Below are 25,181 nucleotides of genomic sequence, written 5' to 3'. Positions count from 1 at the left end.
AATCAAAAGTTTACTTTTAAAAATTTAACATATATCATATTTTAGTAACGGGTTTAGTTTGTATAAAAATGGAGACCTCTGAAAAAGCATCTCCTATAGTTAGTAAGAAGGAGACTGTCGAATAGAAAAATGGGAATTTACAGGCTCATAAATATGCAATTCACAAAAGATATGTTGTTAGGTTGTGTTATAGGTAAAACAATGCATCCCTAAAATGCCTGCACAAATCTTCGGAAACTACAATATCTAACCTTACATAGCAAGAGAGACTTTGCAGATGTCTTGCCCAAAGTCATGGGTAGTTTGCATCTGTGATTATTCAATGAAAGGGTACAAAGTCTCAGCCCACTTGACCTAATTCAGATTAACATTGAAAGGCCATTAGAGCTATAGAGATCCCTATGGGTTGTGCTGAGGACTTTGCTAAGAGCACAATAGAAAGTAACCTTTAAAAATCTATAAAAATAAAATTTAAAAGAGTTTATCACAGCTCTTCTTCTACCTCTGCCTATGCCTGCATCCTTTCCCTCCTCTCCACAGGTATTAAACTCAGTGCATCCACGTGTGCTAAGTCACTTCAGTCACGTCCAACTCTTTGCAAGTCTACTGACTGTAGCCTGCCAGGCTCCTCTGTCCATGGGATTCTCCAAGCAAGAATACTGGAATGGTTGCTATGCTCTTCTCCAGGAGATCTTCCCAACCCAGGGATCAAACCCGTGCCTCTTATGTCTCCTGAATTGGCAGGGGGGTTCTTTACCACTAACACCACCTGGGAAGCCCTTTAAACTCAGGGACACTCCTAAATCAACTTCCTGTATGTTCATCTCTATCACAGGATTTTCTTCCTGGGAAATCAAATCTACAACAGCTGGTATGAGTGATGTGTCTTGGAAAAGAAATCAAATGAAAGTCACATCTGTGTTGGTAGACACAAGACAGAGGGGGACAGTGGAGGAAAACACCAACAGTCCTGTAGATTCAGAAACAATAAACCTGAAATGAGCCTGAGAGCCTAAGCACATAAGACAGTGTTATTACTGAAAATGGCAGAGCTAGAACTTCTAGGAAGGTGCTCCTCAAATTACTAGAGTCAAATTTGCCAAAACTCTGGAAATTGACCAAAGGTTGCAGCAACTGGGGGAATATTTATTCATGACAAAGCGCTGAATCTCAGAACAGCGGTCTCTGCACCACTTTAACTTGATTTGGTCACATCTCCCACTCTCAAGGTCAGTAGCAACCTGCAAAAGATTTATACTCTCACTCAGGTTAACCAGGTTAACCGTGAGACTCTGCATCAGTGGGAAGGAAGGACTAATGAAGAGTTCCCAACTGCCACATGCCGAAGCTGAGTTCTACATGTTTAAGGAAATCTCTCTCCAGTCATTCGCTGAGAACTAAAGAATCTGTCTGCAGTGCAGGAGACATAGAGACATGGGTTGAGAGGATCCCCTGGAGGAGAGCAAGGTAACCCACTCCAGTATTCTTGCCTTGAGAATCCCATGGACAGAGAACCTGGTGGGCTACAGTCCATAGCGTCACAGAGTCAGCCATGTCTGAAGCGACTTAGCATACACACAGACTAAGCAGATACAGACTTCAGTGGCCATACCTGAAAAATAGAGACTCTACAGAATCACTCTATGTGCTGTGCTTAGTTGCTCAGTCGTGTCCGACTCTGCAACCCCGTGGACTGTAGCCCACCAGGTTCTTCTGTCCATGGAATTCTCAAGGCAAGAATACTGGAGCAGGTTGCCATGTCCTCCTCCAGGGGATCTTCTCAACCCAGGGATCGAACCCAGGTCTCCTGCATTGCATGTAGATTCTTTACTGTCTGAGCCACCAGGGAAGCCCAAGAATAATGGGGTGGGTAGCCTCTCCCTTCTCCAGGGGAACTTCCCATCCCAGGAATCAAACCAGGGTCTCCTGCATTGCAGATGGATTTTTTAACAGCTGAGCTCCCAGGGAAGCCCTGAATTACTATATAGTATAGTGAAGCCACTCAGTCGTGTCCGACTCTTTGCGACCCCGTGGACTGTAGCCTACCAGGCTTCTCCGTCCATGGATTCTCCAGGCAAGAATACTGGAGTGGGTTACTGTTTCCTTCTCCTGGGGAATTACTATAAATGAGGTGTTAAAGGTAAAAACAACAACTACAGCAAGCAGCAAAATAACAAATCCTGGGAAGGAGGAAGATCTGATATTTTAGAGCTGCAATTATGCTATTTACAATTTCCATTTGCTTTGTTTTTTCAATAACAACAACAACAACAAAATGAGACATGTAAGGAAACAAGCACTGCCCATAAACTATACACAACAATCAGTAAAGCTCAGACACTGCAATTGTTAGACAAAGATTTACTCAGATACGTTGATATGTTCAAAGAGTGAAAGAAAATGATGTTTAAAGAACTAATAAGAAGTATGAAAATGATCTGTAACCAAATAGAGAAAACAGTGAAATGAGAGAATCAAAGAATAAGAAGGTAAGAAGGAGAAGGGGAAGGATAAGAAAGAAAAGGGGAAGAGGAAGAAGAAGAAGGAAAAAAAAAAGAAATTCTGAAGTTGAAAAGAATAACTGAAAATATGAGTTCAGAACAGGGACTCCTTATGGGTTATTTTTCCCTCTAAAAAAGATGTATGGAACTGGAATAAGGATAGACATATAAGTCAATACACAGGAAATAATGACCCAGAAACAAATTCAATACTGAAAATACTGGTCTACACATAACTTGTATGTAAACGTTCATAGAGTAATATACTTACAATGCCCAAAAGATGGAAACAACTCACATGTCCGACAAAGGATGAACAAAATGTAGTATATCTATGCGATGGAATATTATTATACCATAAAAAGGAATTGTGTATTGATCCATGCTACAACATGCTAAGTGAAATATCCAGTCTCAGAGACCATGTACATGATTCCATTTGTATGAAATACCCAGGGTAGACAAGCCAATGAAGATAATAAATATATTAGTAGCTGTTTGGGAGAGCAGGGATGAGGAGTGACTGATGTGTATGTAGATTCTTTCTCGGTTGCTGAAAATGTTCTGGAAAAATGTTCAGTTATAATAGTCATGCAACTTTGTGGCTATAACAAAAACCATTGAATTGTGCACTTTATGGTGTTGAATTCTGTGATGTATGAATTATACCTCTATTTAGATAAAAGAATGTAAGGCAGGTTTATAAATTATCAAAATGACAGGAGTTGTAGTCCTCTTAAGACAAGAAGATTCCCTTTGAACTATAATAGTGGATTTGGAAGAATTTCAGGATTTCCTATTTTATCTTCATGGATTTATGGGTTATTAATTCTAAATCTGCTTCAAAATGATTGAATAAAGATAGGGTGGAAATAAAACCCAGCAACACTTACTCTTTTGTTTCTCCTATAACTTGGAATCAGTTCAGGAAGGGGAACAGCATTCATTTAGCAACTGCTGTGTGAAAGTCATCGTCATACATACCCCACAGTGCATAGCGCAGGGAAAACACTTTCCTGGCAGAGGTCCACTTACATTTCTGCGTTTCTCCTTTCCTTGCATGTTGTTGTTACTATTGTTTTATTTCCCAAGATTCTGTTTGACCTGTTTTTACACTTTTCAGTTCCAGAAAGTACATAGAATTGTGGTTTTTCACATAGGATGGACAGGCATAACTCAGTTTTTGTTTTATAAAGAAGATGATTATGCCTCTTTCACTGGTAAGAATTTACCAGAGAAGTTAGTAAAAGAATAAAGACTGGCAACACCATAAAATAATGCACTCAAATTCTTAATAGCTTTCCAAATAAGCTACCAGAGAAAATCGAGAAGAAAGTAAATAGCTATCGGCTGAGACGATTGGATTGAATGAAAAACCAGAGAATAGGCTTAGAGAGAGAGTTTCTCCGAGGCAAGTGAAAGGTGTTCAGAGTTCCAGAAAGTTAATACCTGGAGTGTCAATAACTTACACCAAAAGAAAAAGGGGAAAGGATATGAAATACCAAAATCCCTTCACATTATTAATCTATGTCACAAGTCAGTGTTCAAAGGAGTAGAAGATTTCAGATGTTTATGATGGAGGCTTTAAAACAATATAATTAACTTCAATTATTGTTGTGCTACAGATACCATATTATAGGGTAAGATAGCTCAGATATTCAGTAAACTTTGACAACAAAAACTGTTTTTAGGGCTAAATGCTTCTCAGTAAACATTGAGCTTGAAAACAAGACATGCAAATACAAAGTGGCCGCCTTAAAGAATCAACTTCTAAGTGATTAAAGAATTGCACTTTACAATTACAAATCATAGAAATTACAAAATAACCACTCAAGAGGATACTGACATTTAGTTAGGCAACTAAAGATGAAGACCCTAAACACATTCCCAAACCTAAGCATTAGAAATATGGATATATCACTCACCAAACAAAGCTGAAAAAGGATTATGAAAAATTCTAATGAGCCTACCAGGTTCTGCCTATGAGCTCCATGGGCAGGTTTATCCACATGTGAGAGATGTTCCTAAGGAGCAGTAGATACAGTGTTTCTTAGGTGATAGAATGGCAGCTGAGTTTCTTGGATAGAGCTGCCAGGTCAAATATTCAGTGCCTTAAAATCAGCGGCATAGGAAAATCTGCCACTATTACAGCCACGATTTGGGGGGTTGACCCTGAAGCTTGGAAACTATTACCAACAAAAATGAGGTCCTGAAGTTCACTTCCTATCCATGCTTGCATATTCTCCAATAGAGGCTTCAAACCTCTTGCTTGAGGAGGATCAGGGATCAGTTAGTAGTGGAGGTAAGCTATTAATTATTTATAGCTTATCATTATGTATCAATACAAACATGTCTCAATGGGTCTTAATACATGGTTAAATTTTATCATTTACACATTAAAGTGCCATTCAAAACTTGAAGCAAAAAAAATCAGTCTCTCAAAACTAAAGAGGAGCTTGAAGACTCTCCACACTAGTCCCATATAAGACTTGACTTCCTTCTAGGATATCATAACCAACCATAAAAATACACCGTTCTTCTTGCATTTCTAAACAAATGAAGGTGGGAACTTTAAAAGTCATCACCAAGATTTGTGACTGCCTGATGACTAATAATGGCACTATGCAATCATCAGATTGTACATGCATCAATTTGTACATGGATGGACTAATGTAGATGGAAACATCTTTAACTTTTTAAATTTTATTTATTTTAATTGGAGTGTTTTTTAATTGGAGTATAGAAGGAAAGATATATATATTGTGATATGTATATAGTGAAAGATTAGAATGTATTAGAACTGCAAGACTGGAGAGTCATTCTAAAGGTTATATTAATATAAATTAATGTTTTACATTCATTCTGATAAAGAAGCAAATGTCATATTGTATTTAGTGCAAAACTGAGTCTAACAATGTAGATATTTAAGTTAGTGCTCTCTGATGTTCTTTAGTGATCCGTTTCCTAGATTCTAATCAGAGAAACAGCAAATGAATGAGACATGTGGGGGAGGCCATAACGCTGGCGAATATCTCTGAAGTACTAGACTACACAAAGTACTTAAAAGTACTTTAAGGAATGGTAATCTAGTTTATATTCAATTTATTTCATTTCCCTACAAAGCCCTGAGGAACATACTCCATTTGTTGTACAAAAGCCAATTACAGTAATGGGCTGTTCATAGGAGTTTCCAGCTTTCAGAATTAGCTCTTACTATTTAACAGTACATTTTCAGATGGCTGTGAGGCTAATCATTTCTAATTCTTCAGTAACTATGTTTGTAGGATCAACATAAAAACAGCACCATTCTCTTAGTATTCAGTGTAGACCAACACACGAACACATGAATAGGAGAAAAAAAAAAAGACCTTGGTTTATCATAAAAACAGAATCACAAAAATAATTTCACGGTAACGAGGTCCCCTGGCAGGAATATAAATTGTTCAAATACTTTTATAACAGTCCCATTAGAAGAACAACTCTGCTTCATAGCTATTTTGTATAGACAAAGAAACATGGGCCAATGATAACTTCGTAGCCCTGGGGCTCCCTTTTCCCTTCTTTAAATGAGACTCACTTAGAAGTGCATTATGTTAAGTAGGGTTGCTCTGGTTGAAAAGGGGAGAAGTTTCTAAAGAAAGGCGATAGATTTTGCCTCCTCAGCCTCCTGGGATATACGACTTATTAGCCCTGTTGTTGCTGCTGTTCAGTCGCCTAGCCATGTCTGACTCTTTGCAACACCATGGACTGCAGCACGCCAGGCCTCCCTGTACCTCACCAACTTCCTAAGTTTTCCCAAGTGCATGTCCATTGCACCGGTGATGCTGTACAACGATTCCACTCTCTGACACCCTCTCCTCCTTCTGCCATCAATCTTTCCCACCATCAGGGACTTTTCCAGTAAGTCAGCTCTTTGCATCAGATGACCAAAATACTGGAGCTTTGGCGCCTCAGTATCAGTCCTTCCAATGAGTATTCAGTGTTGATCTCCCTTAAGATTGACTGATTTGATCTCCTTGCTGTCCAAGGGACTTTCAGGAGTCTCCTGCAACACCACAGTTTAAAGGCATCAGCTCTTCAGTGCTCCCTCTTCTTTATGGTCCCACTCTCACAACCATACGTGACCACTGGGAAGACCAGAGCCTTGACTGCAAGGACCTTTGTTGGCAGAGTGATGTTTCTGCTTTCCAACACACTGTCTAGGTTTGTCATAGCTTTCTTATCAAGAAGCAAATGTCTTCTGATGCCATGGCTGTGGTCACCGTCTGTAGCGATTTTAGAGCTCAGGAAGAGGGAATCTGTCACTACTTCTGCCTTTTCCCCCTCTACTCGCCATGAAGTAATGGGGCCAGATTCCAGGATCTTAGTTTTTTTTTAATATTTAGTTTTAAGCCGCCGGCTCTTTCACTCTCTTCCTTCCCCATCATCAAGAGGCTCTTTAGTTCCTCTTTGTTTTCTGCCATTAGAGTGGTATCATCTGCATATCTGAGGTTGTTTCTCCCACCTATTTTGATTCCAGCTTATAACTCATTCAGCCTGGCATTTCTCATGATGTGCTCAGCATATAAGCTAAACAAGCAGGATGACAGTACACAGCCCTGTCATACTCCTTTCTCAATCTTGAACCAATCAGTTGTTCCATGTAAGGTTCTGGCTGTTTCTTCTTGACCCACATACAGGTTTCTCAGGAGACAGGTAAGATGGTCTGGTATTCCCATCCCTTTAAGAGCTTTCCACAGTTTGTTATGATCCACACAGTCAAATGCTTTAGCGTAGCCAATGAAACAGAGGTAGATGTTTTCCTGGAATTCCCTAGCTCTTGTACCCTTGGGCAACTCATTCTCTTTTCTATCTCCAGTTTTCTTGTCTGGAAAAGAGAGCAACATCCCCTTTCTTATAAGGTTGTTGTTGAACAGATAGAACTCTTCAAGGTGGAAAAGTCACCCAGTGTATCCAACAGATGATCACCAGATGTTCCTCTCTTTTCCGAAAGTCTAGGTCCCTGAAGCCCTAGGTAAAGATGATGTTTTCCCGAAAAGAAAAACATCGTCTTTATCTAGGGCTTCTCTAGACCATAGGGCTTCCCTCATAGCTCAGTTGGTAAAGAATCCACCAATGCAGGAGAACCTGGTTTGATTCTTGAGTCAGGAAGATCCGCTGGAGAAGGGATAGACTACCCACTCCAGTATTCTTGGACTTCCTTTGTGGCTCAGCTGGTAGAGAATCTGCCCGCAATGCGGGAGGCCTTGTTTGATCCCTGGGTTGGGAAGATCCCCTGGAGAAGGGAAAGGCTACCCACTCCAGTATTCTGGCCTGGAGAATCCTGTACAGTCCATGGGGTCACTGAGTGACTCTCACTTCATTTCACTTCTAGACCATACTGGGCTATTATGATATGATCAGATGAGGTATTTCAGACACTTCTTTGGCCCTTGGGGTTTTCTTAAATCTCTCAGTATTTCTCAGTAGGGACATTGTGGGCACTTGAGGTGGGAATCTTAATTATGTAGGACAGTTCCAAAGATATTGGGTGCTTGCATCTCTAAGTGTTTTCCATTAAATGCCAAGAACAAATCAGTCACTGTAGCAACCCAAATGAAAAACTCAAAAAAATACAGCTAAACATTTCTGATCACTCATCCTTTCTTCTATAAAGGACTACTAGACCCCCTCAAAATCCTGAAAGAGCTCTTTTCACTTTATCTGTGAACTTACTCAGTTGAATGACTAACCAATTTTAATAGGCTAGATTCAACTTCAGGTTATTTAAGATAAAACATATCTTCTTCACCTATTACTATAAACCAGATTTGGTCCAGGTTAACTAGAAGGTATGTGAACTTGAGGCAAGATTAATTCTTTAGACTGATATTTAGTTAGCTCTGAGTTTTTGTTTGTTTGTTTGTTTGTTTGTTTTTTAATTAAGGAGTGTCATGATCTGCATCTGGGAGAAACCTGTAAATTCCACCCTGCTTTCCAGGATATGACCCACTTGTAAACTGGAAGTGGGTCACAAAATCAAACACAGAATCCCCACCATCCATAGATCCCTTTGAACAAACTGTCAGATCTACCCAGTCAGCTTTTTTGATTAGAATACAACCAGAATCACTTTTCATTATAGTGACAAAAGTCATCCTCCCCCAATCTCAAATAACCCTGCACATCATTTTATTTAAGGGATATCCATATTTCTTTGCACTGAGTTTCTCAATCCTTGCAGCTAGAAGTTGGGATAAAGTCCATTTTGGGCTCTTCAGATTGAGTAATTTGTGATTTCCTTTAACAGTTTCCTCCTTTGTCCTAATGTTGATTCCTGTGTCTTTTTATTTCCAAGTAGCCTATTTTGCTCCTGGCTAATTTCCCATTTCTGATCTCAGACAACTTCTACTTCTCAGCTGATCTGCAGAGCAGATGACTGCGTAGATTCTCTGAAAGCAGTAAATAAACACAACTTCCTGACTCAGCATCACTACATCCCCGTGTCATCTCTGAACACATACCGATCCAATCCCCCAGGTGCTCGTATTCTTGAATTGAACTCTTCATTGTTAGGACAACCACAGGCCTGCACATACACTATGAATCACAACAGAGGTTTTCACTTGCAAGGTGTGGGTAGTTGGTGTGTGGAAACTTTATCGCATCTGCATTGACAATGGAAACTGCCGCTCTCCCTGCTGCTGCTGCTGCTGCTGCCGCTCTCCCTAGATACCTCAAATCAGAAGACTGTGCAGGCACACTCTGAAAAAGCAGCTGAGCCAGACTCCAACAGCTTGAGGCGATCACTAAGCAGCTGCCAGAGGGAATCAGAAGTGCTTTCTCTTTGTTGTGTTGGCGACAGTGCCTGCTCTCTGATTTGGCTTCTGGTAACAAACAGAGCCACTGAGAGCTTTTCAACAGGTCTCCCAACCTTCACAAATGAGTCCCTGCAGACTTAAGTAGGGTGAGGTCCTTCAGTCCCTGACCCAGACAGCCTGAAAATGAGGAAACCTTATGGCTGGTGTGAGGTCCTGCAATCCCTGAACTTAGATAATGCATCTGTCTCCTCCATCACCCGGCTCCCAAGGAAAAAGTAGAGAGTTGTTATCAAGATAAAGGAATGTAAACGTGCAAAAAATAAGCTAACACATAGAATATACTCTTCCATAATCCCTAAGATGAGTTATGACAGGGATACTTACAAATTTCCCTCTTCATTGTGATTCATGGTCACTTAAATACTGTTAACAATGGTGTTCATGAAGAGAAATTTTGTGCACGTTTGCCCCAGCCATAGAGGGGAAAAATATCAACATGCCTCCTATCACTTCCCATTGTTTTTCAATTTTGTTTATTCTCTCTCATAGGGGATTGTTTATTTGTTTAAACTCGGGGAATTTTATGTTAATCCATTTTGAAAGGTAGCAAATGAAGCAAATCACATGATCCACAGGAAAAATGTAATTCAGTACTGTCCTTTCAATTATGTAAAGAATTGCTTTTCTTATCCAATGAGCCTATCATGCAAAATGTGGGTTCTTGCCTCACACTAGCAGGTCCTAGCTCTATGAGGGAGGTTGAAGGGATATTACAACACTGTTGTAATGATAGGAAGTTCAGGATCAGAGAGAGGCAGCAATTTGGTGTTTTACTCACGGTACAACACTCCTATTGTTCTGAATATGCAGACAGTTGCAAGATAGCCAATGTCCTAAAATGTGTGTGTGCACGCTGTCACTCAGTCATAGCTGGCTCTTTGTGGCCCCCATGGACTGTAGCCCGCCAGGCTCCTCTGCATAAAATGAATCGGAGTCCTAAAAGGGTAGAGTCAGCACCTGACCATCCAGATTCCAGTGCTGCTCACCCTCCGGAGGTGTCTGGGACCAGAGTACCCTCCCAGCAAAAATTCCACACTCTCAGCTCCAATGTATGGTCTTCATTTTTCAGGCTCTTCAACTATTGTTTATCCCCACTTCACTTTAGCATAAATAACCATTATACTAGTAAATGGTAACGTTCCTTTGAGCCCACCCTCGTTTCTGCATTAGTCAAATGTACAGTGTCCCCCTTGGCAGCCCTGATGGGACAGATTCCATCCATGCACTATCATCCTGAAAAATAATTGTGCAGAAAAATATGTGATAACTCACAACTTGGTATAAACTATTGAGCTTACATTTAGAGAAGATTCTGAATTATACTCCTAGTAGGAGAAAGGATTTTCATTAAATCATCTACATTCTCAGTCTTGTTTCCCCCTTGTTAGCAAGAGATGGCATATAGAAAATGAAAACAGAAAGAAATTATATATATTTTTATGTCTGTATGATCTATGCTGTGCTATGCTAAGTCGCTTCAGTCATGTCCAACTCTTTGTAACCCTATGGACTGTAGTCCACCAGGCTCCTCTGTCCATGGCATTCTCCAAGCAAGAATATTGGAGTGAGTTGCCAGGCCCTCCTCCAAGGGATCCTCCCAACCTAGGGATCGAACCCTTGTCTCTTATGTCTCCTGCATTGGCAGGTGGGTTCTTTACCACTAGCACCACCTGGGAAGTCCCATATATTATCCATACAAACACAATAAAGTGGGTACCCTTTCACTTCTCCAGGGGATCTTCCCAACCCAGGGATTGAACCCAGGTCTCCCACATTGCAGGCAGATTCTTTACCAGCCAAACCACTAAGGTAGTACAAGAACACTAGAATAGGTAGCCTATCCCTTCTCCAGCAGATCTTCCCAACCCAGGAATCGAACCAGGGTCTCCTGCATTGCAGGAAGATTCGTTACCAATAGCAAACATAGCTTGAAAAGACTACTTTGGTTTTCTGATAAGACCCTATGTATTCCTGTGTGCAGTTAACACAGGATTTGCCCAGTAGAGGCTTTGCCTGGCAGACTTTACGAAAACATTAACGTTCAAATGGATCAGAAATAAATTGTGTTTTTCTTGTATTATTTCCTAGAAAGGAAATATTAATTGTGAGTATAACATAAAGTTTTACTATCATTACCACATTTTAAGGGACTAAATTGAAAGGAAAAACAAAACACCATTATCTTTCAACTTACTGGACAGTTTCTAGGACGTAGTAGGTATTCAAAAACAATTTTTAAAACTCACCTAAAGTAGGCTATGCTTGTGTGCACACATAAGCAGATGTGTTTCCCTGCTGGCTACATTTCTTCAGAAACTTAAGATTTTTCTGAAACACACAAGCAACTAGTGGAAATTAGCCTCATAGACTAATTATTCTCACATAAATATTTTTTTAACTCAGTAGAAAAAGTAGCTCTATTGTTAATTGCTACTAACTTCAGAATTCAGTTATCTTTGACCTCCTCCATAATTCCCCAAATTTTATCTCATTAGCTCTCATTATATTGCCATAAACAGTGCTACCCACTTCCACCCACTTGCATCAACCTGGTGCTCTGGATTTGCAACAGGTATCACCTTTAGAACTCTTAGGCAAGGATTCACTGTGATGATACTAAATGTTGCTCATATGTCATTTCCTACTGAATTTGTTAATGCCTTATTTTTTCTTAATCCATGGACACTGAAATGATAAAGGTATTATTTTCCACATATGTCTTTGATAAATAGTTCAGTATTAGTTTCCTTATTCTAAAATGAGGAAAATAGTACTATCTTTCAGGCTTTTTTCCTTCAGTTAGATGTTATAGTACATATCTGTATATCCCCTACCAAAAACAATGCAAAATATTATTATCATCATTATGATTATTTTTAATATATGTATAAAATATCAGGTTCCTCGAGTGTTAAAACATCTATCAACCTCTAATTTTAGGGTAAGCATTCCAGTGAGGCTGTCCAAAGCCATAACAGAAAATCAAGCTGAAAAAGTGTGCAGTTATTACAACCTGAAACTTTGGTCTAATTCTCAGTGCGTCTCCTACATATTGAGTTGATTTGTACCATCTGCTAACAATGAAGGACACAGTTCCTCCCTAGCAGCCTAAATGCATACTTAAGCATTACTCCCAATATTCCCTTATACTGTTTGGGCCAAGGATGGGACTCATACTAACTGATTTCAAGAAAATATAAGCAACAGTAATCAAGACAGTTTTATGTTGGAGAAAAGGTAATGAAACAGAACAACCCAAAGTAAAATCACATAAATATGGCAAATTAACTTTAGACAAGGTTGGAAGGTTAATACAATGGAGATAGGATAGTCTTTTCAACAAATGGTACTGGGATGTAAATAAGCAAAAAAATAATAATAAATAAACCTCATCATAATCCTCTTATTTTATAAAATTATAATTCATAATTGATCACAGACCTAACCATACACTTTAAAACTATGGTATACCTTGGAGATATTGAGGGTGCTATTTCAGACCACTTCAATAAAGCAAATACTGCAATAAAGCAAGTCACAAATTTTGTGGTTTCTCAGTGGTTATAAAAGTTATGTTTACACTATATTGTCATCTTTTAAGTATGCAACAGAATTCTGTCTAAAATATTTACATATCTTAATTTAAAAATACGTTATTTTAAAAAAATGCTAACTATCCCCTGAGCATTCAACAAGGCATAATGTTTTTGCTAGTGGAGAAATCTGCCTCAGATGGTGATGGCTAGCAACTGATGAGGGTGGTGGACGCTGAAGGCTGGTGTGGCTGTGGCAATTTCTTAAAATGAGACAACAAAGAAGTCTGCCACACTGTCTGACTCGTCATTTTGGGAATGATTTCTCTGTAGCAGGCAATGCTATTTGACAACATTTTATCCAAAGTGGAACTTCTTTTCAAAATTGAAATCAATGCTCTCAAACCCTTCTGCTGTTTTACCAACTAAATTTATATAATATTCTAAATCATTTGTTGTCATTTTAACAATCCACATAGCATCTTTACTAGGAGTAGATTCCATCTCAAGAAACCACTTTCTTTGCTCATCCATAAGAAGCAACTCCTCATCCGTTAACGTTTTATCATGAGAATGCTTCAATTCAGTCACAGCTTCAGGCCCCACAGCTAAATCTGTTTCTCTTGCTGTTTCTATAATATCTGCAGTCACTTTTTCCACTGAAATTTTGAACACCTCAAAGCTATTCACAGGGGGTGGAATCAACTTCTTCCAAACTCCAGTTAATGTTGATATTTTGACGACTTCTCATGAGCAATGAATGTTCTTAATGGCTTTAAGAATATCGAATAGTTCCCAGAAGGTTTTTAACTCACTTTGCCCAGATGCATTAAAGGAATCACTGTCTATGGCAGCTATAGTCTTCTGAGATATATTTCTTAAACAATAAGAATCCCATATAATTTATAGATTGAATGATTGAATGGTTTTTCTAAATTTTTAATTTTTTTATCAAGTTTTCCTTTTAAAGAAAATTAGATTCTCTCTAAAACAAAATAAACACTGTCAAAAAAGAGAAAATCAGATTTGCTCATTGTCTAATCTTATCACAGAAATAACTTCTGACTTTTTAGCTTTTATATTTTTGAAGGAGTGTCAGAAGGACATTACATGGATAGTCTCTTTTGTTTAGTATTTTTCTCTAAGTTGGCAAATACATGATAATATTTCTGGTAAGAATAAAAAATTAATTTCTTAAAAGTGGTAATATAAATCCTAGCAATTTGCTCATTTTAGAGTGCATTATGGTTTTTGGTTTTTTGTTTTGTTTTGTTTGTTTTTTTTCTGACTGGAGTAAAAACTTTCCATTCTCCATTAGGGCTCACAGGTCTGATAATCTGGAATGTGATTAGTATATGTGTTTTATCTATATTAAATGTAACCATTCCTCAGATTTTCTTATAAAGATGTCAAGACAAACCTTCACCAGTTTGGCCACAAAGAATACAATCCATAGCCAGTGTAAGTAGTGAATCCTGGGAATTACAGGATTTTATTTTCCTTGTTAGTCTTGGGCCTATTCTGTTCTCCGGGATCTCTGAGAACTTCCAAGGAAATCTCTAATCCCTTCAAAATGAGTCCTCTAAGACTGCAACATGAAAGGGTGTGGATTCCCAAGCCTGAAAGACTAGACATAGGAAAACACATATCCTTAAATGTGCAGACTGCACAATCCATGAACTGACCAGGCATTAGACGGAGACTGAGGACTAATTTGTTTTGGGGTTACAGTCTTCATGCAATTTACCTGTTCAGTATGTTAGAAAACCACTCAGTGAAGAAGGAAAATGATCTGTATCTGTCAGACAAAATTGAAACAAATGACAGCTCTCTAGGAACAGATAATTCTGCCAGGAACTATGTTCATTAACCTACTTCTCAATTGCATCTGTGAGAAGGATTTTATCCACTACTTTGATCAAATCATATACCATATTACAACAATAAATACTAAATTTGGTTCATGTTCATCATTTGATTCATGTTCATACATATATACATATATATACACATATACATATTACATTAACACAAAAATATACACAAACACACATACATATACATGCATATGTGTGTATATATTACATATATACCAGTTTGTATATAAAATAGCATGAAATAAATAAAAATATGGTATCAAAATATATTTAGCTTATCTTCAAGATTCAGTTAATATCACTCCAAATCTTCTACTTTAGTAACCCAAAGTAATTTTAGAAAATATTTTTATATTCTTTAATAATATTTTAAAACACCGTATTAAAAAAAGGTTGGGAATTTTAAAAATTAAAATGAAAAAGAAATTTTAAAAGAAGTAAAATTTATATTGAAAGTGTAATTATATCAACAGGACTCTGGAAACTTGAACAAGTGACATGAAAAACATTCTTGAGGTGTTTTTCCATAATGTAAAGGAGCAGGACAAAAATTTGCAGGAAAAGAAACAATACTAAGAATTTAGAACAACCATCCAATCTATAAGTCTTATGGGATTCTTTGGAAGGAACCATCATGGTAAAGAAACTGCCTGCAATGCAGGAGACCTGGGTTTGATCCTTGGGTTGAGAAGATCCCCTGGAGGAGTAGATGGCAACACACTCCACTATTCTTGACTAATGAATTCCATGGACAGAGGAGCCTGGTTGGCTACAGACCATGGGGTTGCAAAGAGTTGGACATGACTGGGCAATTATCACTTTCACTTTGGAAGGAACCATGAAAATTATTAAAGGAGTCATCAAAATACAATAAAGAGTAAGTTAAAATGAAGAACATAATTAGTAGATTTGAAATGAAACTATACAAATATAACAGTGTTGTTATATTACTATTATATTTAAATTGATATAGAAAAAATATCCAAATGATGATGATGTCAGGTTTCTAATAATGTAGCAAAACTCGTACTGAACATGGATTTCTTTGCTACAGTGCTGAAAATCAAATGTTAAAAACGCATTTTTTATAATTAAAATGTAATTCTGGTTCTTGTAGTATGGAAGTAATAAGATCTCATAAGACTGGCTCACTCAGAGAAAACCATTATAAAATCTGAACATAACACAAACAGGTACCTAAAGACACTGGAGCCAAAACAGAAGTAGACAGAATCTTGTGGCTGTACATACTCAGAGGACAGGTATTTTACAAATTGATTTCATGTTATCATAGCTTTTAGATTTGAGCCAAATCATTCAACATGTATGGGAAGCAACAAGGATGTCAATGGGAAAAACCATAATCTTCTGGCCCTGGCTATTCACATCCTCTAAGAAGTAGGAGAAACCTGGAAGGTAAAGAGACAGAGAAGGGATGTCCTAATTCTATCTAGAGATATCTCTGAACCACACACATGGAGGAAACTCAAAGCAACTTGGTTGAAAACAAAACTTCTGAATTAAAATGAGACCAGTGGGCCAAGAAACAACATTTGCCATCCTCTTAGGACAAAAATCACAGAATTCAGATTCTCCAAGCTTAGCATACAAGAAAACTGCCCAACATACAAAACCTAGGAATTTGGAACATATTTTCAAGAGCAAAGAAAATCAACTGAGACTGACTCAGAGATGCTCAAACTGTTAGAACTAGCAGCCAAGATTTTTAAAGTGATTATTACAACTATCCTCAGTAAAGTGAAACAAAATGTACTTTCAAAGAACAAAAAGGTAGGGGATCTCAGCAGAGAAACAGAAAAAACAAATTCACAAAAAATAAAAAATAAAATTGCTAGTTTAGAACTAATCAAGGCATTATCTACAATAACAGCCATATGTAAGTGGCATAGGCAAGAGTAAGGAAACTTGATAGATCAATAGAAAATATTTAATGTCAATAACAAAGAAAAAAGATTCTGAAGGGTGAATCTTAAGCACTTTTCAGATGATATTAAATGGTTGAAAATATATACAACCAGAGATCCATAAATAGGGTAGAGAGAAAATAGTGTAGAAAAATATTTGGAAAATAATAGCTGAAAAATTCCCAAATTTGATAAAAGACAGAAACTAGTCAATTGGAACAAGCATACAGAAGTCACACCAAGCCAGAAGCCACATTGTAGTCATATTTTGAAAGCTAAGTATAAAAATCACCTAGAGAAACAGGACATTACATGCAAGGGGACAATGATATATCAAAAACTGACTTCTCAGAAACTATGGAGAAAGGAAGAGAGATTGAAATGACATCTTTAAAGGGTTCCCCAAAAAGGTTCACCTGGTAATCAATGCCCAGCAAAACTATTCTTACAGAGTGAAGCTGATGTGGAGGCATATTCAGTTTAAAGAGAATTTACTGCCAGGAGATATAAACTGTAAGATATGCTAAAGAATTTCTTCAAATTGAAGGAAAAGGTTACGTAATAGAAACCTGGATTCTGAGAAAAGAATAAAATGCACTGGGAATGGTAAATATTTGAATAAATGCAAAACAAACTTATTTTTTATTTCTTAATTTTCATATAGTTCATATAATTAAAACAAAAATTGCAATATTGTCTCAAGGACGTTATCACATATGTATACGTGAAATACATAAAGCAACTCTATATATAGAGCTGAAATATTTTAATATTTTATGTAAAATAAATCAATATTAACTGTAAATGAATTGTAGAAAAATTGAGGATGTATATTTTAATCCCTGCAGCAACTACAAAAACATAAAGCAAAGGACAACAAAAGAGCCACTGGGAAAATTAAAACTGAATATCAGTATATATTCAAATAATTAAAAAATTAAAGAATAGAAAGAGAAAGTAAATTTACAAGAGAAAATAAGAAATAAAGTGATAGATAACTCAACTAAATCATTGATTATGTTAGAAATTAATGGAGTAAACCACATGCATGTCCCCAATAAGAGTTTCAAAACATATGATGCAAAACTGACAAAATTAACTTAAAAATTAGACCACCCCATAGTATTATGTATCTTTTAACATCACGCCAACAATTCATAAACTGAGACGTGAAAACTGAAGCAAAAAAAAAAAAAAAAATGATGACCAGAACATCCCTACCAAATTCATTGATATAGTTAATATTTATAGAACATGACATCCAACTGCATCTGAATATACATTCAAGGCACATAATTATTTTACATAATTATATTTTAAATAATTTTACATAAACTATATGTTGATATATAAAACAAGTAAAAATATATTTTAGAAAGCATATTCTCTGAATATAGAATTAAATTGGAAAAACCAATTAGCAAAAGCTTCAAATAAGCAGATATTAAACAACATTCTTCTGAATGATTTATAAGTGAAAAGAGAAATATCAAAAGTAATTAAAAGTGTTTTAAAGTGAACAATAATGAATATACACCATATCTACATTTCTGGAGTGCTGCTATAGCTGTACATATAGGGAAAGTTTTATTTTGAAATGTGTATATTACAAAAATGTAAATTTAGTGATATAAGGTGCTATTTTAAGAAATTAGAATAAAAGTGAAACATTAAATAAAACATAAATATAAATAAATTATCCAAATTTATCTAAGTACATGATTAAAGTTAGTGAATTTTACTTAAATACATAAATTGCATTTCAATAAAGCTGGAGGAGAAGAAAACAAAAACCAAAAATACTACATGCTGTAGAAAAATGAATGTATGAAAAAGAAAATATACCCACAGAAATAGCTGCAATTTCATTGCACATAAATGCAATACTTTATTATTTCACTTTATGCTTGTTAGGACTTTCAATGTTTGTATATATTAAGATAAACAGTAATATGTATTTCTCTGTATAAATATGTTATAAATATTATGCAATATTTAAAGATATTTAATAGCAATGAACACAGTGGAAAAAAGTCTAAAATTATAAAAATAAGATAATTTTCCTATGACTTATTACAGTTATCTGACAAGTCAGTTGAAATTAATAACTCAAAGATATGGAACAAATGGCATATGCTTCCCTTCTTTGCCAACCCTAGAAAACTAGAAAAAGTATTGTTTGTAATATGGTCTTCACTATCCAATGAAATGCCTTTACTTGCTCAGCTTCATGACCACTTAAAAAAACAGATCATGCTTCTCTCTTCAGCATTTATTAACAAAAAATTCAAACTTTTTATATACTTAGTGCATTGTGTCTCTAGAATTACTAATTCTAAAGAAAGGTTTTCCAAGCAGAAGTAATCGTGCAGAGCAGCATAATGAACACTGTCATTCCAAAGAAATTTGAGAAATAGTTTTCTGAAGCTTCAAATCGAATGACCTGAGTTAACTTTGTTTTCATATTGGTAAATTTATCATCTGTCAGCAGACTTTTTAGAATCTTTTTTTAAGTACCCGCCAAACAGTATGGTTTACCTATGAATATAAAAAGCAAAACACTACACTTAATATATTTTCAACTACAGTAATAATTTAAGCAAAATTATTGCATGAAAAGTATCCAAATAATAAACTGAGTCTCAAAGATGGCATGCTAATGTTCCTGAGGGCTTCCCTCACAGCTCAGTTGGTAAAGAATCTGCATGTAATACAGGAGACCCCTGTTCAATTCCTGGGTCAGGAAGATCCTCTAGTGAAGGGATAGGCTACCTACTCCAGTATTCTTGGGCTTCCCTGGTGGCTCAGCTGGAAAAGAATCTGCCTGCAATGCAGGAGACCTGGGTTTGATCTCTGGGTTGGGAAGGTCCCCTGGAGAAGGGAAAGGCTACCCACTCCAGTATTCTGGCCTAGAGAATTCCACAGACTCTATAGTCCTTGGGGTCACAGAGTCGGACTCGATGTTACTGAAGTGTGAATAAGCTTTATTAAGTGTGGGAATGCATACTTTGCTTGACGTGTCTGTAGTACTGAACATTTAAAGGGCACTTTAAACTTTTGTGTTTTTGTTTCTAAGTACTGTTGTGGTATTTCAGGTAAAGTCTACCAGAAACCAAAATATATTTTTTTCCACTGCCAGAGTTGTCCATATCAATAATTCTGCTTAATCTTCTAAGAGAGAGCATTGTCTGAGATTGCTACTGGTTGGCTCTCTGACAAATGGGCATTTCCACACAGAGCAATAAACTGCAAAATATCTGACTGTTCACTCACCAGTCAAAAATCTTCCTGACAGATAGCACCCAAACAGTATTGGAGGCCAAACAAGAATATACACGGCTTTAACAAGCTGAGGGAGAATGCCATGATTCACATCCAAGGTCTTTCCGCAGTTTGCTTCTTCCATTAGCAAGGTACAGGACTTGGCGCTACTCCTCCGGAATACCAAATCCACGAGAATAGGGAGCCTGCTGTGATTCTCATCTATGAAATTTAGATGAAAGCTGAACTCTGTTGTCTGGATAAATTTACACAGGATGGCCAGCTGCAAAGCAGCCTAACTGGTAGAGGTCAAATGATAGGCACCTTTAAACATTCTTCCTAAGAAAGAAAAATCCCACACAATGCTGACCATTCAAGGAGAAATAACCTTTATGTAAAAGTCTTGTTTGAAAAAGCACCTTTCCTAAATCTAAGGGTCTTCCCACAGAAAAAGCAAAAGCTTGACAAAAAGAGTATATTACAATCTGATCCTTGAGACTTCATCTAAAATCGATGTCTGGTTAATGGAGTGGTTTAGGAATTTTAGTTTTTAGTTCTTTCGAGACAGAGAGCTTCCCACTGGATTGAGATTCTTTGTTGCCGTAGCTTTATACTCATTCCACACTGTATGGAAATGTTTGTGGGCTATATAGGTGGTTGAAATAGGGAGTCATCATATTAATGGGTTGGAAAAAATAACTTGTGGTGAGCTTAAAATCCTTGATCTACAACTTGGTAGCCTTCTATGAGACTCAACTTTCTCCTTCTTCAATAGTAAATCTATGACATTGATCTTGGAGGATGTTGGAGAAATTTAAGACCTGGTGTAACATCTTTCTCACACAGAAGACCCTCATTGTTGTGCCAATTGCCTTCCTTTACTTTTCTCAGAACAGATTCTAAGCCCCAGACAGTCAAGTTGAAATTCTTCTTTATTGGTTTTATCATTTAGCCCCATTTTATCCTTTTATCTCATCCACTTGATTTATATAATCTTTTATATCCATTGTTTTTATATTCATTTTATAATCCTATTTTAATAATCCTATTTAGTAATCCTATTTTAATCCTCCATTCCTACGCACACACACAAATAATACCCCCCCCCACCCCCAAACAGACAAACATCAATACATACCAACACATAAATCCGGCCAGGATACCTGATTTACAACGGAAGTTCATCTTTCCTATTTTCTAGGTTGAAGCCTTTCTTAATCAAAGGATTTCACATGAAGAGTCCAGCTTTGATTAGTTCCCACAATATATGGCTTGTAATCAACTTATAACCAGTTACAACAGACTCTATTATTTTTTACATATCTTCTATTTTATTTCTTGTATGATAACAACACTTTTCCCACCTTATAAACTCAAGGTGCATATGTACCACAGCTTTCTTATCCATTCATCTGCTGATGGACATCTAGGTTGTTTCCATGTCCTGTGGATGGTCCTAAACAACCTAGATGTCCATCAGCAGATGAATGGATAAGAAAGCTATAGTATATATACACAATGGACTATTACTCAGCCATTAAAAAGAATACATTTGAATCAGTTCTAATGAGATGGATGAAACTGGAGCCGATTATACAGAGTGAAGTAAGCCAGAAAAAAAAACACCAATACAGTATACTAACACATATATATGGAATTTAGAAAGATGGTAATGATGACCCTGTATGCGAGACAGCAAAAGAGACACAGATGTGTAGAGCGGACTTTTGGACTCTGAGGGAGAGGGAGAGGGTGGGATGATTTGGGAGAATGGCACTGAAACATGTATACTATCATGTAAGAAACGAATCGCCAGTCTATGTTTGATGCAGGATACAGGATGCTTGGGGCTGGTGCACGGGGATGATCCAGAGAGATGATATGGGGTGGGAGGTGGGAGAGGGGTTCAGGATTGGGAACTCATGTACACCCGTGGTGGATTCATGTCAGTGTATGGCAAAACCAATACAGTATTGCAAAGTAAAATAAAGTAAAAATAAAAAGTAAAAATAAAAAAAATAAACTCAAGGTGCTTTGACTAATGAATTTTTTTAAATATATAATCCACTTCTTGGCAGAGGTTTTAATGCTTATACCATGCAGTTTTTCCATCTTCTTTATGATTAAAAGTGGCTTAGAAAATGACTGTTCTGTTAGCCCAGGCCCCCAAAAGAGGGCAATGATGATAACACAGATTGGAGGCCCAACCAACTATCAATGAAACATATCACAAACAGGAAATAAGTATTTCTAGGCCAATGAAATTTGGGATATTCTTTATCACTATAGCTTAATCTACCTTACAGGAGTGGTATACTATTCCAGTCTGAACTAGATTGTTTAAGTATTTAGATTTCAGGCTTGTTTCCTGTTCTGTAATATAATTTCTATAAGCTTTTCTAATATGAGAGCTTCCCTGGTGGCTCAGATGGCAAAGCGTCTGCCTGCAATGTGGGAGACCTGGGTTCGATCCCTGGGTTGGGAAGATCTCCTGGAGAAGGAAATGGAAACCCACTCCAGTATTCTTGCCTGGAGAATCCCACAGATGGAGGAGCCTAGTAGGCTACAGTCCACGGGGTCGCAAAGAGTCGGACACAATTGAGCGACTTCACTTTCACTTTCAATTTTCTAATATGATAATAATTTCACTTGACTGGATCAGTTTTATAATTTCAGTTCCACACTAACAGACTATAGGTCTATCCTTGATTATAATTTGTTGGATTTCTATACTGAATTTGCCATGGGTTTTCCATCAGTATAATCCTCCCATCTGTTGCAAAACCATTGATTCATCCTGGGTATCTTAATGATAATTGCTTTCATAACCTGTAATCTGATAATGCCACCCCTCCTTGTGCAAAAGACTTGATACCCTTAGCCCTAGTGTCTTTTTTCAGCAGCATCATCTGGATGGAGTTCCCCTATTGTCTATTCAGCTGCTATTGCTAGGCAAGATTCGCTTTCTATGTCACTCCCAGTCTATAATAAAATGAGTAACTTTGACTAAACCACACTTTGATCAATAATGAAATATCCACTCTGAGTTACTGACTTTGTAACATTATCATTTTGAACTTTAATTCTGATTGTCTTGTGATTTTTGTGAGCATTTAATAAAACATGTTGCCATAGATATTTTGACTAATTGTGTGTGCCAGGTTCATCTATCTCAGGGGGGCTAGGAAAATGATTTGGAAAAGTAAATGCAAATTTTTTATCACTTCTGTATGTGTGTGCATGCACACATCCATTCATTGCTTAGAGCTAAATGAATTGCCTTCTTAATATATATTTTTCCTTGATCCTGTGGTTGATAAGAAATGAATCATTGTATTTTGGAGGGAAAGAATACTGTTTCCCGAATAATTTTCAGCATTTTATAATCCACTCAAAGAATAAAATGTCTGTAGAGTGCCCAAATACCATTATTTTCCAGTAATCTGCAGTAAAGCCCTCTCTTCTGACACTCAAAATTTTTTTTAAATATTGGGAAACCATATTAATAATCTAATACAGTAATTATCTACTCACCACCAATTAAACTGCACCCAAAGTCATCGGCTTTATGGCATCGAGGCAGGTCTCTAGAAAGTCTGTGTCCACACCTCTTAGTCCAATTCTGCCTACTCTCACACTTAATACCTATTATGGACTGAATGCTTGTGTCTCCCCAAAACTTTCATGTTGAAGCATAACTCCCAATGCAATAATATTTGGCAATAGGTCCTTCGGGAATTGAGTAGTTCATGCAGGCTCCACCCTCATAATGGGAAAGTGCCCTTTAAGAGAGACCCCAGAGAGATTTCCTGTTCCTTCCTCCACATAAGGATACAGAGAGATGATGGCTATCTCAGAACCATGTGGTGAGACCTCACCAGACCCTGAATCTGCCGTGCCTTGATCCTGGACTTCTCAGCTTCCAGACCTATTAGAAATACATTCCTCCCAGTTCATGGTATTTTTGTAATAGAAGGCAGTGGCATCCCACTCCAGTACTCTTGCCTGGAAAATCCCATGGACGGAGGAGCCTGGTAGGCTGCAGTCCATGGGGTCGCTGAGGGTCGGACACGACTGAGTGACTTCACTTTCACTTTTCACTTTCATGCATTGGAGAAGGAAATGGCAACCCACTCCAGTGCTCTTGCCTGGAGAATCCCAGGGACAGGGGAGCCTGGTAGGCTGCCGTCTCTGGGGTCGCACAGAGTCGGACACGACTGAAGCGACTTAGCAGCAGTAGCAGCAGCAGCTTGAACAAAGACAATGACCAATCATTGGTTTGTGCTTGGATTCTAGTTCAATCCTCTTATCAGTAAAATCACCAATCCTCAGATCCCTTCCAGAGAGGAACAAGCTTTCCAAACTCATGTTCACCCACACCACCCACAAGGGCAATTCCTCAAGTTTGAGCACACCAATCATGGCAGTCATGCTGCCCTCTGGCATGTTACTTCTGGTAGGAAACAGGGAAAATGCTTTTGTGAGGAGAAGAATCTGAAGTCCAGGAAAATGTCAAGCAATTTCCTTCATAAAAAAGTCACATAACACTGAGGCCCAAAGATCAACAAAAGTGAAGTGAAGTGAAGTCGCTCAGTCGTGTCCGACTCTTTGCGACCCCATGGACTGTAGCCTACTGGGCTCCTCCCTCCATGGGATTTTCCAGGCAAGAAAACTGGAGTGGGTTGCCATTTCCTTCTCCAGGGGAACTTCCCAACCCAGGGATCGAACCTGGGTCTCCTGCATTGTAGGCAGATGCTTTACCATCTGAGCCACAAGGGAAGCCCCAGAGATCAACAAGGTGTACATTATCATACAGAAAATAACTAGGAGAGAACTGATTGACTCATAAGGCCTTGCTGCTATTGCTGCTGCTGCTAAGTCGCTTCAGTTGTGTCTAACTCTGTGAGACCCCATAGACGGCAGCCCAAAGGGCTCCCCCATCCCTGGGATTCTCCAGGCAAGAGCACTGGAGTGGGTTGCCATTTCCTTCTCCAATGCATGAAAGTGAAAAGTGAAAGTGAAGTCGCTCAGTCATGTCCAACTCTTAGCAACCCCATGGAGTGCAGCCTACCACCAGGCTCCTCCGTCCATGGGATTTTCCAGGCAAGAGTACTGGAGTGGGGTGCCACTGCCTTCTCCACATAAGGCCTTAAGTACTTATAAAGAAATTGTGTTTGTTTTTGTACATAGGAAAGAGTAAAGCAAATGAATAGTTGCATGTAGC

At 37.7% G+C, this 25,181-nt stretch overlaps 1 non-coding gene across 1 annotated transcript; it reads right to left on the bottom strand.

Moving 5' to 3' along the window:
• Positions 1-24,664: 24,664 nt before the first annotated feature.
• On the bottom strand, positions 24,665-24,736 carry TRNAC-ACA (transfer RNA cysteine (anticodon ACA)). The gene has a single exon. It is a non-coding gene; the product is annotated as a tRNA-Cys (tRNA).
• Between the last annotated feature and the right edge of the window lie 445 nt (positions 24,737-25,181).

This window comes from Budorcas taxicolor, chromosome 5 (assembly GCF_023091745.1).
Source record: "Budorcas taxicolor isolate Tak-1 chromosome 5, Takin1.1, whole genome shotgun sequence".
Taxonomy (NCBI): Eukaryota; Metazoa; Chordata; class Mammalia; order Artiodactyla; family Bovidae; genus Budorcas; species Budorcas taxicolor.
The sequence above is the reverse complement of the archived record's forward strand: the minus strand, read 5'-3'. Positions and strand labels throughout refer to the sequence as shown.